Source organism: Hyperoodon ampullatus, assembly GCF_949752795.1.
Source record: "Hyperoodon ampullatus genome assembly, chromosome: 4".
Classification (NCBI taxonomy): Eukaryota; Metazoa; Chordata; class Mammalia; order Artiodactyla; family Ziphiidae; genus Hyperoodon; species Hyperoodon ampullatus.
In genome coordinates, this window is record NC_136917.1 from 171,870,465 (window position 1) to 171,884,545 (window position 14,081).

The window sequence follows — 14,081 nt, forward strand, 5'->3', positions numbered from 1 at the left end:
GAGTCAGAAGGAAGCCTGGACCTGCATCGTGGGTGACCTGCGGCTTTCCTGGTGATGGCGGTGGGTAGCCATTGGAAGATTTGAGGCTGCTGGTCAGTGGTCTGCCCACAGCTCAGAGACAGTGCCATGACTACCCTCCGTGGGCCCTCACCTCAGCTCTGCAGACGCCCCATCCTGCCTGAGTCCCACCCAGCACCCCAGCTCCTCCCGAGGAAGGGCCTTGGAGAACAAATGGCCTCTCAAACCTCTGTGTTTTCTCACCTGTCATTCCTCCTTCCCACCCACCTCCCACCTAACCTGTCACCAGGGGAGTGGTGGACTCCGTTCTGGGACAAGGTGAAGCAGGGGAAATGGGGTTTTATATTGAACTAGTCCAGGTTATACAGGGCAGTGGTGTGTAGGGTCCACAGAAGGGAAGAGGGAACATCCTCACAAGAAGATGTGAACTAGACAAGTGTCCCAGGGGAGCTAATGGGCCAAAGGACATGCTAATCACATGACTACACACAGATGACTACACACTCCCATCCAACCAGCAGGCAAAGGGCCCGATGGGGCAGGGTTAGCACTGCAAGTCACGCTCTTGTGCCTTCTCCAGGGTAGAGCTAACGCACCTGGGGGACAGTCCCAGTCCTGTACGGCCAGCCCCCCTAGAACCTGAGCTGTGGGAACAGAATGCCCTCAACCGCTTCCCCTCCCCATGGCAGCACTGCTCCCAGATGAAACATGCCACGTCTCCCACCTGCCTCATCCTGCTCTGGGATGGCTCCTGTAAAATGTAACCGACAAGCCCGTGAGGAAGTGGTTTCCCCTGGTAGACGGCCTCAGTCTACTACCTGCTGCAGCCAGAACTCCATGGCGCATCCTTGGTGGCTGCCATTCTCTCACACCCACCTACGTTCTGTATAACCCGAGTCCTCTCACTTAGCATTTCTGCCAGAGCTGCCCTCTGTCCCAGACTCTGTAGTCACCGCCCGAGTTACCACCAGCTCCTTAACTGGCCTTTTGGCTTCACCCTTGCGCCTTCAGCCCATCGCCACAGAGCAGCCGAGGGATCGTCCAGAGCAAGCATCAGGCTGTGTGTCCTGCCCTCCGCTGACTTCCCAGCCAGTTCAGAACCAAATTCAAATCCACAGGCCTTCCTTCAGTCTCCATGTCCCTCAGGAAGTGCCTGTCTGTCCCACTCATCCCCACACCCCAGCCTCACTCTCCCCTCCCCTTCCCCTGAGCTGGGAGACCCTTCCTACCACAGAAGAAAGGTGTCTCTGAGTAGGGACCAGTTAAGCTAAACCTTTAGAAAGACAAAGGATTGGACAGAGAGAAAGTATAGGGAAAAACACAGCCTCCCAAGCCTGCACACGAGCCGGTATGGGGGATGAATTACATGCAGTTTGGGTAAGACTTGAGAGGTCATATATGTAAGGCATTTTTTTAGCATGTAATTTGGTAATATCCATCCACATTTTAAATACATTTAAAATTTGCTTGGATGCAGCACTTCCTTTTCTCATAGACATAAAAATAGTCTTACGGGCTTCCCTGGTGGCGCAGTGGTTAAGAGTCCGCCTGCCGATGTGGGGGATACGGGTTCGTGCCCCGCTCTGGGAGGATCCCACATGCCGCGGAGCGGCTGGGCCCGTGGGCCATGGACGCTGAGCCTGCGCGTCCGGAGCCTGTTGCCCTGCAGCGGGAGAGGCCACAGCAGTGGGAGGCCCACGTACTGCAAAAAAAAAAAAAAAAATAGTCTTACATATGTGAACTAAGCTACTAAGAATCAGGTAAATCCTTCCCTCTCCTAAGGGAAAGGAGGATATGGAATGCCAGGTTGTTGTTGCTGTTTTTTCTTTTCTTTCTGTATCCTCTAGGCTATAAGTTACAATGCTCCATTTTGGATGTTTTTCCCTATCCTGCAGGCAGTCACTGATAGAGATCTTTCCTGGAACAGTAATAGGAATATAATGTGCAACAAATCTGACATGCCACATGCTGGGCTGTATTGCAGGTTCAGTCATAACTTTTAATCAAAAAAGTTTATTTTGGTAAAATAATATCTTTCCAGCTGTCCTAACAGATACCAGTGAGAAATGCCCTGTGTGGACAGGATGGTGGTGGGAAGCCACGCCCTTAGGGCGGAAGCACAGAGCAATCACATAGTATAGTAGTGAGACTGCCGCTCTACCAGTAAAACCGGCTCTGTAGGACTGCAGCAGACTAGATTTTTATTTGTGCTTTAGTTTTCCTGCAAATCACTTTTGAGTTTGTCTCTCAGGTCTGGAAGCAGCAGGCCTGTCACTTTGGCAGAAGCTTGCGCAGGGTCCTTGTTCTCTGTTCCTTCTGTGTGGCAGGTTCCCTCTCCTGCTGCTGCCTGGGTCTGCATCATCCTCAGCACCGGGGTCTCCTCGGGAGGGCCTCCCCGACCAGCTAAATCAGCATCCCCAAGTCACTGTTTACCACTTCACGATAGCCTCTCCACATAGTCCAGAGCCCTGGGAGTGAGGGTGTGTATGTGTGTTGTCCATGCTAATCATGGCTCACCTCACCTGGCCACACTCACAGATGTGCAAAGCCCTGGGAGTGAAGGTGTGTGTGTGTGTGTGTGTCCATGCTAATCATGGCTCACCTCATCTGACCACACTCACAGGTGTGCAGAGCCCTGGGCACACTGCCAGCCTCACAGCGAACACTTACTTGGCAAATGCAAATCTTTCCTTTTCTTCCTAGAAAATCAGGGGACTCTGGAGAAGAGTGTAATTTTAAATGCATGTAAGGTAATTAATTTTAAATGTTAATCCTAAAGCAGCTACATCCTGGGGGGTGGGGACTAGAACATTCCATGCCTGCTCAGAAATGGGATAGACCTTTATGGACTGAAGTGAGCAGCACATTTTAGGAAGTAGTGGAGGCTGTTTGGACTTGAAAAGTGGGTAAAAACTTGGATTAATGCAGGGAATGTGGGGAAGCTACTAAGCGGGTGAGAATAGCCAGGACAGTGAAACTAGCATGACTTGGGGCTCTGTCTGCGTGGAGCGCTGTACCCAACGCACATTTCTCCATTCAATCCTCAACCGGCCCTTCCTTCTGCAGGAGGGAGGCTGTCCTCAGATGGAAAATGAGTCTCACATGGACTATAAACCATCCCATTCTACCCAGATGTGGTTTTAAACTCCCATTTGTCAGGCACCGAAACCAATGTCCTGGTGGAGGATTCTGAGACATTCTGAAGGCATCTTAGAAATAATGGTAGGAAATAAGCTGGTTTAAAATAAAATCAAAGGGGCCCTGGGGTATTTGAATGCCAGACCAAGGGACTTAGACTTTAACTGGTGTGGAGAAGAGGGAGCTGGGAGTGATGAGCAGGATTTACATAGTCAACTTGTTTTAGAGAAATAAATATTCATCAGTAGGCAGGGTATATTAATAATATAGAAATGTTAGTTACAAGACTTGTAAATCCAGGTTCAAAAAGATGTGTTTTCCTAACTTTAGAACACCCCGTGGTGTATATTAAATATCAAAATCGTACTATTAAAATTTTGACTAAATTTTATTAGCTCAGATGTATCAATTAATCCAATATTATTCTTTAGGTAAATGAAAAGTTGATCTTATTTCTATTAAATGAATTTCTAAAAATTATTTTTATTAGAAAAGTCATTTTACAAATATAGTCAATCAAATCATCATCTGTAAGGATACATCAGAGTCCTAGGTAATATAGCTTTATTACCACTTAGACCCTCGACTGTGGTTTTGAAATTTCATCTTCCACTAAAAGAAACCAAGATTTCCTGAGATTACAGATTCCAGATCTGGGACAGAAAATGCACAAGATGATTCTGGAATACCTTGTTATTTTAGAAAGCAAAAACCTTCTAGAATCAAAGACTGACAAGGTCACATCAAAAGACTCAGAAACCACCTTGAGAGTCTTCCATTGGCCAAAATCAGAACAACTTGATCTTCATTGAGGGTCAGGTGTGAAAGGGACTGAACTCTTTATAAATTCTTTATATTAACAACCTAACTTGATCACTTTCAGAGCCTGGAAGGAAATGATTCATTATCTAATAACCTGGTAAGTAAAATGGGAAAAGTGAGCATATATCTTTCCTTTCCTATGTGAACAATACCATGTAGAAACATCTATTTATAGAAGTATTCCAGCTAATACATGTGGGAAGCAGTCAGCCATGAGAGCAGGCTGCGGACGTGCCAGGAATGCCGCTGCTGCTCGAAGGGACTGTCCCTACTTGTTCCCCTCCTTGTTCCATTCCATGGGAGATAAATCACCAGGGCCCAGAGATCAGAAAGAATGTAAAATGAGATAAGCAAAGCTGTCTCGCCCCTGCACGAGCAGGTTATTTTGGATGATTCTGGGCTTATGGGTTTTCTCCCAGGGAATTTAACCTTGAGCCGAGACAGTCATTAGATAATGTAAATCACCATCTGGCAACCTTCCCTTTTCTAGTCTATATAATCTGCAACTGTAGTGCAATAAAATTTGCCTCACAGCCATCAGTTGTCTTGGTCCCTCTGACCCCATTCGTCGGTGCTGTTTCAGTTCCTTACCCCTTCCCTTCTGGCTCTGGTCAGTTTGGTCTGCTTTGTCCGGCTGGTCCATGGCAAATACATAAACAAAAAAATGATGGAAATAGAATAACACCATATTGCAACCCCAATGGATTATAGATCGAAGCATTGAGCATTGCCTTAGCTGACAGGACAAAAAGAGAGAACCCAGACCTTATGTGTCTGCTGCTGACAGACCACATCACCCACGTCCTGAGCTCTTGCCAGATGGATCCGATTAGTCACTTATGGCTGTGTAACAAAGTGCCACAAACTTAGTGACTTAACCAACATAGTTTATTTCCTTACAGTTCTTGAGGTCAGAAGTCTTATGAAGCTAAAACCAAAGTGGCAGCAGATCTCTATTTCTTTCTGGAGCCTCTAGAAGAAAACCTGTTTATTTCTCTTTTCCAGCTTCTAGAGGCTTCCACGTCCCTTATCTTGTGGCCCCATTACTCTGACCTCTGCTTTCGTCATCACAGCTCTTTCTCTGACCGGCTCTCCTGTTCCCTCTTACAAGCACTCTTGTGATTACTTTGGTTCACCTGAATAATTCAGCGTACTCTCTCGATCTCAAAATCCTTAGTTGAAGCAAATTTGCAAAGTCCCTTCTGTCATGTAAGGTAACATATTCACAGCTTCCAAGGAGTTTGACATGGACATCTTTGGGGAGGGGTCATTATTCTTCCTGCTGCCAGGATAGAATCTGAGTCTCAGCAGGTCTCCAAATTCAGTTGCCTATTTGCAGAGAACAAGAAGGACAGAGGAGAATGTTAACCTGCAAGACAAGAATGCAATTCTCAAATTCCAGACTGTGAATTTTTGTTTTCAAAGAGACAACCGGTAAGAAAATGAACGGGATGGTGGGGAAAACTGAGACTAAAATAAATATAAAATACATATAAAAATACTCAGTGTCTAGATATGCACACAGGTGATATACTATCAAGAAATGTAAGGACCTGGTTACCATAAAGGTCAAGGAAATAATTACCTCTGAAAGGATGGAGAGCTGGTGATTAAGACTGGGGAGCTCCAGGTGAGCATGTCAAGCTCTGTTGATGGGGTGGTGCTTGCTGGCTGTTTGCTTTATAATAATTTGTTATGATGATTTTAAAAAAGACAAACTGAGAGAAGTGTTCTAACTATATTGTACTTTGTTTATTGCCATTTAAGATCACATTTTATTTTTCATCAACCTTATCACACTGGAGATTCATAAAATTTGCTGTTGACCAAAAGCCAGAGGCTTTGTCTCAATACTTACCTCCTGCCATCTACGGAGATAAGTGTACATTCTCATGTGCAAAGTAGCCACTGCTTTCCTCACTCTGAGAACATTACCTGAGGGAACATGGTACTTGATATGTACAGATGTCTTGCAAAGAAAAGAAAGTGTTTTCTTGTTGTTTTTTTCTGCAGAAGAAACATAATCTACCTTTCTTCTTGAAACCATTATTAATCAGAAATGGAGCAATTAAAAAAAGATGAAAAGAAAAGAACAGCTATCAAAAATTCATGTCTCATTTTTTTCAGAGGCTGTGTTTATGATGTTGCACTGATGGAAAAAAAAATATCATGAAAGGGATGGAAACCACCAACACCTAAGACCAAAACTAACAGATGAAAAAAACTTGATTAAAATTATTATGTTACACATAAGCAGAAGACTCAGAATGTGCTGAAGAGCTAAGCTTTGTTTCTGGCATTTATCAATAATGTAGACTGACATCCAGGGCCCCCACTTCAAGATGGCTAAGCACACAAATCTACCTCTGCCTCTACCAAAATCCTATCGAATTAAAGAAGGAATTCCAAAATAAGAATAAATGCATATTGGTCATGGAAAATAAAATGATTTCATGAGAAGATCAGAACATTGAGGAATTTCTGGAAGTTGTGATCAACTGTGATGAGATTGACAAGGAAAACCAACAGAACTAAAGACCCCCTATGCAATATAAGCATAAAGCAGGACGATTCTAAAAATTAGAGTTTTCCAAGAAGTATTTCAGAATAACCACACGTTCTGAGGCATCAAGAGTAAGGATCTTGATGGGATCCTTGTGGGATCTTGGGGCCACCCATGGAGTAATTAATTCAAGACTTGTAGAATAGCTGTGTCACTTCTAGCTCTTGAACTACTGGGCCCTACTTTGCCCCAAGTTAACACTAGAAGAACTATTTCCTGTATGTAGGGAAGATCTGCCTTGGGAGACCCAAGAATGAAACAGGCAAAGATGAGACGTAGGACATTGTCTCAGTGTACTCCAGCAGTAAACAAGGGCCCCTGATAGGCAGAAGGCAAGCTTCCCAGGCACCCAGAAGAAAAAGCTGCTCAAACAGGCTGGTGTAATGACAGTCTCCTATCACAGCATGGGGATCAGTCATTTTCACCCATTTCACAGAGACACCAGCATTGGTAAATCCTAGAAGAGGTGTGTTGGACATGGGCTCTCATCCACAGCACCTGAAGGAAATCAGGTTGAGTTCTCCCAGCTCTGCCTTTCCAATTGCAGACCTGGGAAATTAACCTAATCTCCCTAAATCTGCAGAATTATAGAATGAGCTCATCTACCTATGCCCAGCAAGATTACCAAGAAGAAAGCAAACAGCACAGTGACTAGCACATAGAATGCTCTCAAAGCAGAGCTGGTAATCAACTTTATTTGCTGTGCTTAATGTCATACACCAGCTCACATCCCATTCACAGCCCTGAGCAGGACTGTCGGGCTCCACCCCATGGACCCTCTCCCTGCTGCAGCAGATTTGACCAGATCAACTGCCAATCATATTGTCTCTTGAGGATTTGATCTAAGAGACACAGAGACTGAGAGTCTTAGAATTTGAATTTTATTTGCAAAGAATCATAACAAACATCCCTGATGGCAAGTTACAGGATTTGAACTCAATACAATTAAAATAATCTCCCTTTTCTTGAGCTAGTTTAAATGGGTTTCTGTTTCTTACAACCAACCAGTCCCAGGTTTAGCTAACACTCAAAGATGTCAGCTTTCTCCCTGTCCCCATTTAATATGACAGCCTCAGGGGGATGGAGGTGACTGTCATCTTCCCAAGGTCTTTCTTACAGTGAGTCAAGAATGGATATGGACATGGGACCAAACTCTCCTCACCTATAAACCAGACCTGTTGATATATCTCATGTTTATCTCCTATGTGTATAGAATGAGAAATTCCATTCAAGAGGCTATTAATTATTTTACTTAGCATGAGTATTGAGTAATTATATCATCTTATAAGAACAAATGAATATAGGGAATTTTAAAACTGACCTTGTATTAATTGTGCCTTTAAGTATTCAGCAGTACATAGTAAAAATTCATCCATTTCTTAATCTCAAATTTTTAATTTTTCTTAATTTCCCATGAATTAAAATATTGGTTCATACTCAGCATTTTGGAAAACTCCATTAAATGAACAATGAATAGCAACAATGCCAATAAAAACAAGTAACAATAATCACTAACATTACTGAGAGCTTATTGTGTGACATTTTATAGAATTGGTACAGAGATTAACTAATTTGCCCAATTCACACCATCAGTAGTAGTGTAATTAGAATGTGAATGCACACAATGCGGGTTTAGTAGGCACTATGGAGCCTCACCCATGTCCCCCTCATCAGTCTGGTACCAACTTACCACCTGCTGTGAGTTTTGCTGCTGGTGGGATGTCCCCCAGCCCCATGGTCCACAGCCAATGGCTTACTGATACAGGGCACAAGACATTCCCCTGCCTCAAAGGGGTAGCAACTTGATGATGTTATTTAGGTTCCAATGCCCCACCCCCCAACCTGGATCTTTCCCTGAAACCACACCCTGCTCAGTTTCTCCTTCCCTGTTCTGAATCCCGTACTCTTTTATAGATTTCCCCCCTGAGGATCATTCATTCAACGTTTTCTACTGTGGCCATCAGTGTCCGTGGTGGGTGCAATTTCTCCAGCAACCTGACTCTGGTATGTTTCCCGGAGACTTGTGACCACAGAATCGTAGGCGGAGAGAAGCTAACGGAGGCAGTGGATTTGAGTAGTGCATAGGGTAGATTGTCCTAGGCAATGTGGTGTCCCACCAGACCCCCTACCAGGCTGAGCTCCCATCCCCCAGCCGCTGTATGTGTCCGCCGATAGTTCACAGCTACCCCCTGCACTGAGGACGTATCCTCTGCTGACTGGAGCTGCTCCATCTGGGAAGCTACACAAGCCCCTCCCGGGAGCAGCCCTTAACTAATGCATGATTGATATGAGGGAACAGGATCTGGCACCCTTGGCTCAACAGGGTACAAGTCAGCAGCTGATTTATGCTCCAGAATGAATACCCCACCCCAAGGTCAGACCAAAGCTAGACTTTGCCCGGGACCACAGGCTTGGTGGGCTCTCTCTCCCTTATCCTGCTTCACTCCCTTGCTTCCAGATGTTCCTGCAGACCACTCCCTCAATAAATCATGAGCACCCAAATCCCTGTTTTGAACTCTGCTTCTAAGGAACCCAACCTAAGCCATTGGGTGTGAAGCTAGTCCATGTTTAGTAATCATCACTCCCGTAAGAGGAAAAACACTACTTTTGATTTTGCAGTTGGTTTTTACAATTTATCTCAAAGTTTTACTGAGTCTAAAATTCCGTAGTCTAAGACTCACAAGAGAAAAAGACAGAATGATGTTCTAAACAACTGAGATAGCAAAATTAAGGTCACCAGCATGACATAATTACTTCATAAAAATATCAATACCTGCCTACACATAGCACTGAGTCATCAATAAATGGCTTTCTAATTACCCAAGAGTCCAAATGGATTGTTCTAATTCTTTCCTGTTGTCACTTGCTAAAATGCTGTCCTATTGGAGGTGTCAGATCTACTTTGGTCCATCTTCTCCAAAAGGTAAGTGGCTCTTATTCCCAACTGACAAGATTATTTTCCTCATGATCTCCAGAAACTTGTCATCAAAACCTGAAAAGAGGGCTTCCCTAGTGGCGCAGTGGTTGAGAGTCCGCCGGCTGATGCAGGGGACACGGGCTTGTGCCCCGGTCCAGGAGGATCCCACATGCCATGGAGCGGCTAGGCCCGTGAGCCATGGCCGCTGAGCCTGCGCATCCGGAGCCTGTGCTCCACAACGGGAGAGGCCACAATAGTGAGAGGCCCGCGTACCGCAAAAAAAACAAAACAAAACAAAAACCAGAAAAACAACCTGAAAAGAAACATTTTTAATTATATTTTTAAAAATATTTTCTCTCTTGTCAACCATAATGGTAACAACTTGTCAGCTATGTAATTTTGTTCATGGCTTAGAAACATGGAAATCTTTGCAGAAAGTCCCCCAGACAGCCAGGACATGGATGTATTTGTATATGTGTATATCTGTTTTCAAATTACCCAAATCAAAGACCAGAGGGTTGTGTTGGGGTCCCTAGGTCATTATGAGTGAAATAGAAAAAATGACAACAGAGAGATTTGATTTAAGAGAAAGGCTATTAGAAAAGACTCTGCAGCCTGAAATCTCCAAGCCCCACACCAACTCCTTCACATTTCCTTCAAGTGCCTTTTTTTAAAATTTTACTAAATTGTGGTAAGAACACTTGATAAGAGATCCACCCTCTTTTTTTTTTCTTTTTTTTTTTTTTTGCGGTACGCGGGCCTCTCACTGCTGTGGCCTCTCCCCTTGCGGAGCACAGGCTCCGGACGTGCAGGCTCAGCGACCAGCCACTCCATGGCATGTGGGATCTTCCCGGACCAGGGCACGAACCTATGTCCCCTGCATTGGCAGGCGGCCTCTCAACCACTGCGCCACGAGGGAAGCTCGAGATCCACCCTCTTAAATGTTTAAGTGTGCAATACTGTATTGTTGACTATCAGTAAGCTCTAGAGACATTACTGATCCTGTTTAACTGAAACTTTATGCCCCTTGGTTAGCAATTCCCCATTCCCCCCTCCCCCGGCCCTTGGCAACCACCATTCTACTCTGATTCTATAAATTTGACTATTTTAGATGCCTCATTTAAGTGGAATCATACAGTATTCAACTTTCTGTAACTGGCTAATTTCATTTAGCATAATGGCCTCAAGATTCATCCATGTTTTCTCATGTTGAAGCACTTCCTTTCCGTTTAAGGCTGGAATTAGCATTCCATTGTATGTATAGACCACATTTTCGTTACCCATTTATCTGTGGATGAACATTGCGGTTGTTTTCACATCTCAGCTTCTGTGAATAATGCTGTAATGATGTGGGAGTGCTAATATCTCTTTAAGATCTTGATTTCAATTTTTTTTGGAAAGATACCCAGAAGTAGAATTGCTGGATCATATGGTAGTTCTATTTTTAGTTTTCTGAGGAAACTCCATACTATTTTCCACAGTGGCTGAACCTATTTACCTTCCCACCAACAGTGCACAAGGGTTCTGGTTTCAGGGACAATACCTCAGTACCAGGAGATGGAGTAAGGATTGTGCAGCAGGGCAGGGACACAGACCTAAAACCTCTGACCTTAGTCTAGACTTTTCCTGAGGTCAACATTCAAAGGTAGGGGACAAGGCTAGGAGTTCATCACACACAGAATATACACTCTGCATCCAAAATAGATTCATTTATCCATCCAAGTGCTGGCAATGTCATAAAATCAGTCACCACATGAAGGCTACAGTGCCTTTCCTCTACCCAAGGCTGGGAAGGTGGAGACCATGTGACAGTGATGTACCTGGTGGAAATCACCACTGAGCTACTTTCAGCCATTTTTAGATCCCAAGGACAACTGCCAATATAACCAAGGATTCGCGAGCAGCTTAATGACTGTTCTATCACAAAAGGAAAAACAAAGTTAACCCAAATATATGGGCGCTTTTAGTATTTCTCTGTCTTTTTTAAATATTAGAACATTTTAAATATAAAAAAGTAGAAAAAAACATAGCAAAACCCATTTAACATTATTCTATCAAGAAATATTGACTAGTTACCATAATTATTTAAGATTTTTTTTAAAAAATCAATATATTTAATACCAGTTTTTAAAACTGCTTTTTGATTCCAATTGTAAAAGTCACTACTATTCTGAAAATTATATTTATCATTCATGGTATTTAAATTTTTTATTTTATATTTTCATGTACATAGATGATAGAGTGGCCTTGTTTGTCACTAAATTTACATGAATAGCAAATTATTCTAAATGTGTTCTTCTGCAATGTGTTTCTCCATTCCAATAGAACAGAAAAACATTTTTTTTCCTTTTTCTTAAAAATTTGTCCCACCCTCTACCTCCCACTTCTGGCAACCATCAATCTGTTCTCTGGATCTATGAGTTTGTTTTGGGAGGGTCTTTTTTTTGTTTTTTGTCTCAGATTCCATATAAGTGAGATTATACAGTGTTTGTCTTTCTCTGTCTGATTTATTTCACTTCGCATAATACCCTTAAGCTCCATTCATGTTGTCACAAATGGCAGGAGTTTCTCTTTTTATATGACTGAATTCAATTGTGTGTGTGTGTGTATACATCACACACCTTTTTATCCATTCATCCATTGAAGGACATTTAGGTTGTTCTATATCTTGGCTATTGTAAATAATGCTGCAGTGAATATGGGAGTGTAGATAATCTTTTTGAGTTAGTGATTTTTTTTCCTTTGAATAAATATAATAAATTGCCAGAAATGGAATTGCTGGATCATATCTTGGTTGTATTTTTAATTTTTTGAGGAAACTTCATACTGTTTTCCAAAAACAATGCTTTTTCATCCTATTTTTTTTTCTTTCTTTTTTTTTTTTTTTGTGGTACACGGGCCTCTCACTGTTGTGGCCTCTCCCGTTGCGGAACACAGGCTCCGGACACACAGGCTCAGCGGCCATGGCTCACGGGCCCAGCCGCTCTGTGGCATGTGGGATTCTCCCGGACCGGGGCACGAACCCATGTCCCCTGCATCGGCAGGCAGACTCTCAACAACTGCGCCACCAGGGAAGCCCCTTTAATCCTATTTTTTAAGATAAATCCACATTGATATCTGTGGATATAATGTATTCATCTTACATGCTCCATAAAAATTCCATCACAAGGATGTATCTCAATATCTTTAGCAAATCCTTAATTGATAGAAATTTAAATTGTTTTAAAATACATACTTACTCCTTTTGTCCGACATCTTAGTGAGGTGCAATGGTAGCAGCTGCTCTCCCGGCTTCACTATGCCACCCAAGGACGACAAGTAAAAGAAAGATGCTGGAAAGTCGGCCAAGAAAGACAAAGACCCAGTGAAAATATTTGGGGGCAAGGCTAAAAAGAAGAAGTGGTCCAAAGGCAAAGTTCAGGACAAGCTCAATAACCTAGTCTTGTTTGACAAAGCAACATATGACAAACTCTATAAAGAAATTCCCAACTGTAAGCTTATAACTCCAGCTGTCGTCTCTGAGAGGCTGAAGATTCGTGGTTCCCTGGCCAGGGCAGCCCTTCAGGGGCTCCTTAGTAAAGGACTTATTAAACTGGCTTCAAAGCACAGAGCTCAAGTAATTTACACCAGAAACACCAAGGGTGGAGATGCCCCAACTTCTGGTGAAGGTGCATGAATAGGTCCCACCAACTGTACATTTTGAAAAATAAAACTTTATTAAATCAAAAAAATAAAATAAAATAAATAAAATATGTACTTATTTGTAATAGCATAACCACAATTTTCTAATATTTACCATACTTCATATGTAATACACTTTAATGGGGTATGTGTATATGTGTGTGTGTCTATGCATACACATGAATGCATGTATTTTAAATTATTTTTAGATATATTTATTTTATTTATCATTTTTTATTTATTCATTACTGAATTTGGTTTTCTAATGTCTTATTTAAATGCTTACATCTATGATCTTTGGTGACTCTTTTGTCTATACTCTCCGTGTTTCCTTTAGAAACAAGGCTATCCTAGATTTAGAAAAGTTGTTGAGACATTTTCCTGCTCTTTTAGTATTCTGGAACAGTTTGTACATGATAGGAGTTACCTAATTCATGAAGGTTTTGTAAAATTGCCAATAAAGTCAACTGTCCCTGGTACATTTTTGTGGGTAGCCCTGAGAATTAATTCAGGGCCTATATAGGTTTTTTATATCTTCTTGTGTCAATTTGGGGTTTTAGTTTTTGAGTTTTGTGGGGGTTTTGGTCAATGCCATAACATTTTCTCTTGATATTGGCTTATAATTTTAAAACTCTGCTGTGTCTATATTATGTCCCCATTTTACTCTTAATATTAATTTACAACTGCCTTTGTCTTGATTGAATTTGCCCAAGATTAGTTGATGTTTAAACGTTCTTTGTAAAGCACCAGATTTTTGTGGTTGTTGTTGACCTTCTGTAATGTTATTTATTGTATATTTTATTAATTTCTTATCTTTTGTTTTATTATTTTTTCCATCAATTTATTCCACTAATTGCTTTCTCCTAATTTAAGTTCAATACTTGGCTTTTTAATTTTCCATCTTTCTTTTTTTATGATATACAGATTTGAGTCAATCAAGTT

General features: G+C 42.2%; 1 pseudogene across 1 annotated transcript; it reads left to right on the top strand.

The window, feature by feature from the left end:
* The first annotated feature begins 12,756 nt into the window (after positions 1-12,756).
* Positions 12,757-13,134, top strand: LOC307051739 (small ribosomal subunit protein eS25-like; annotated as a pseudogene). Its single transcript has one exon. The product of its transcript is annotated as a small ribosomal subunit protein eS25-like (transcript).
* The last annotated feature ends 947 nt before the right edge of the window (positions 13,135-14,081 follow it).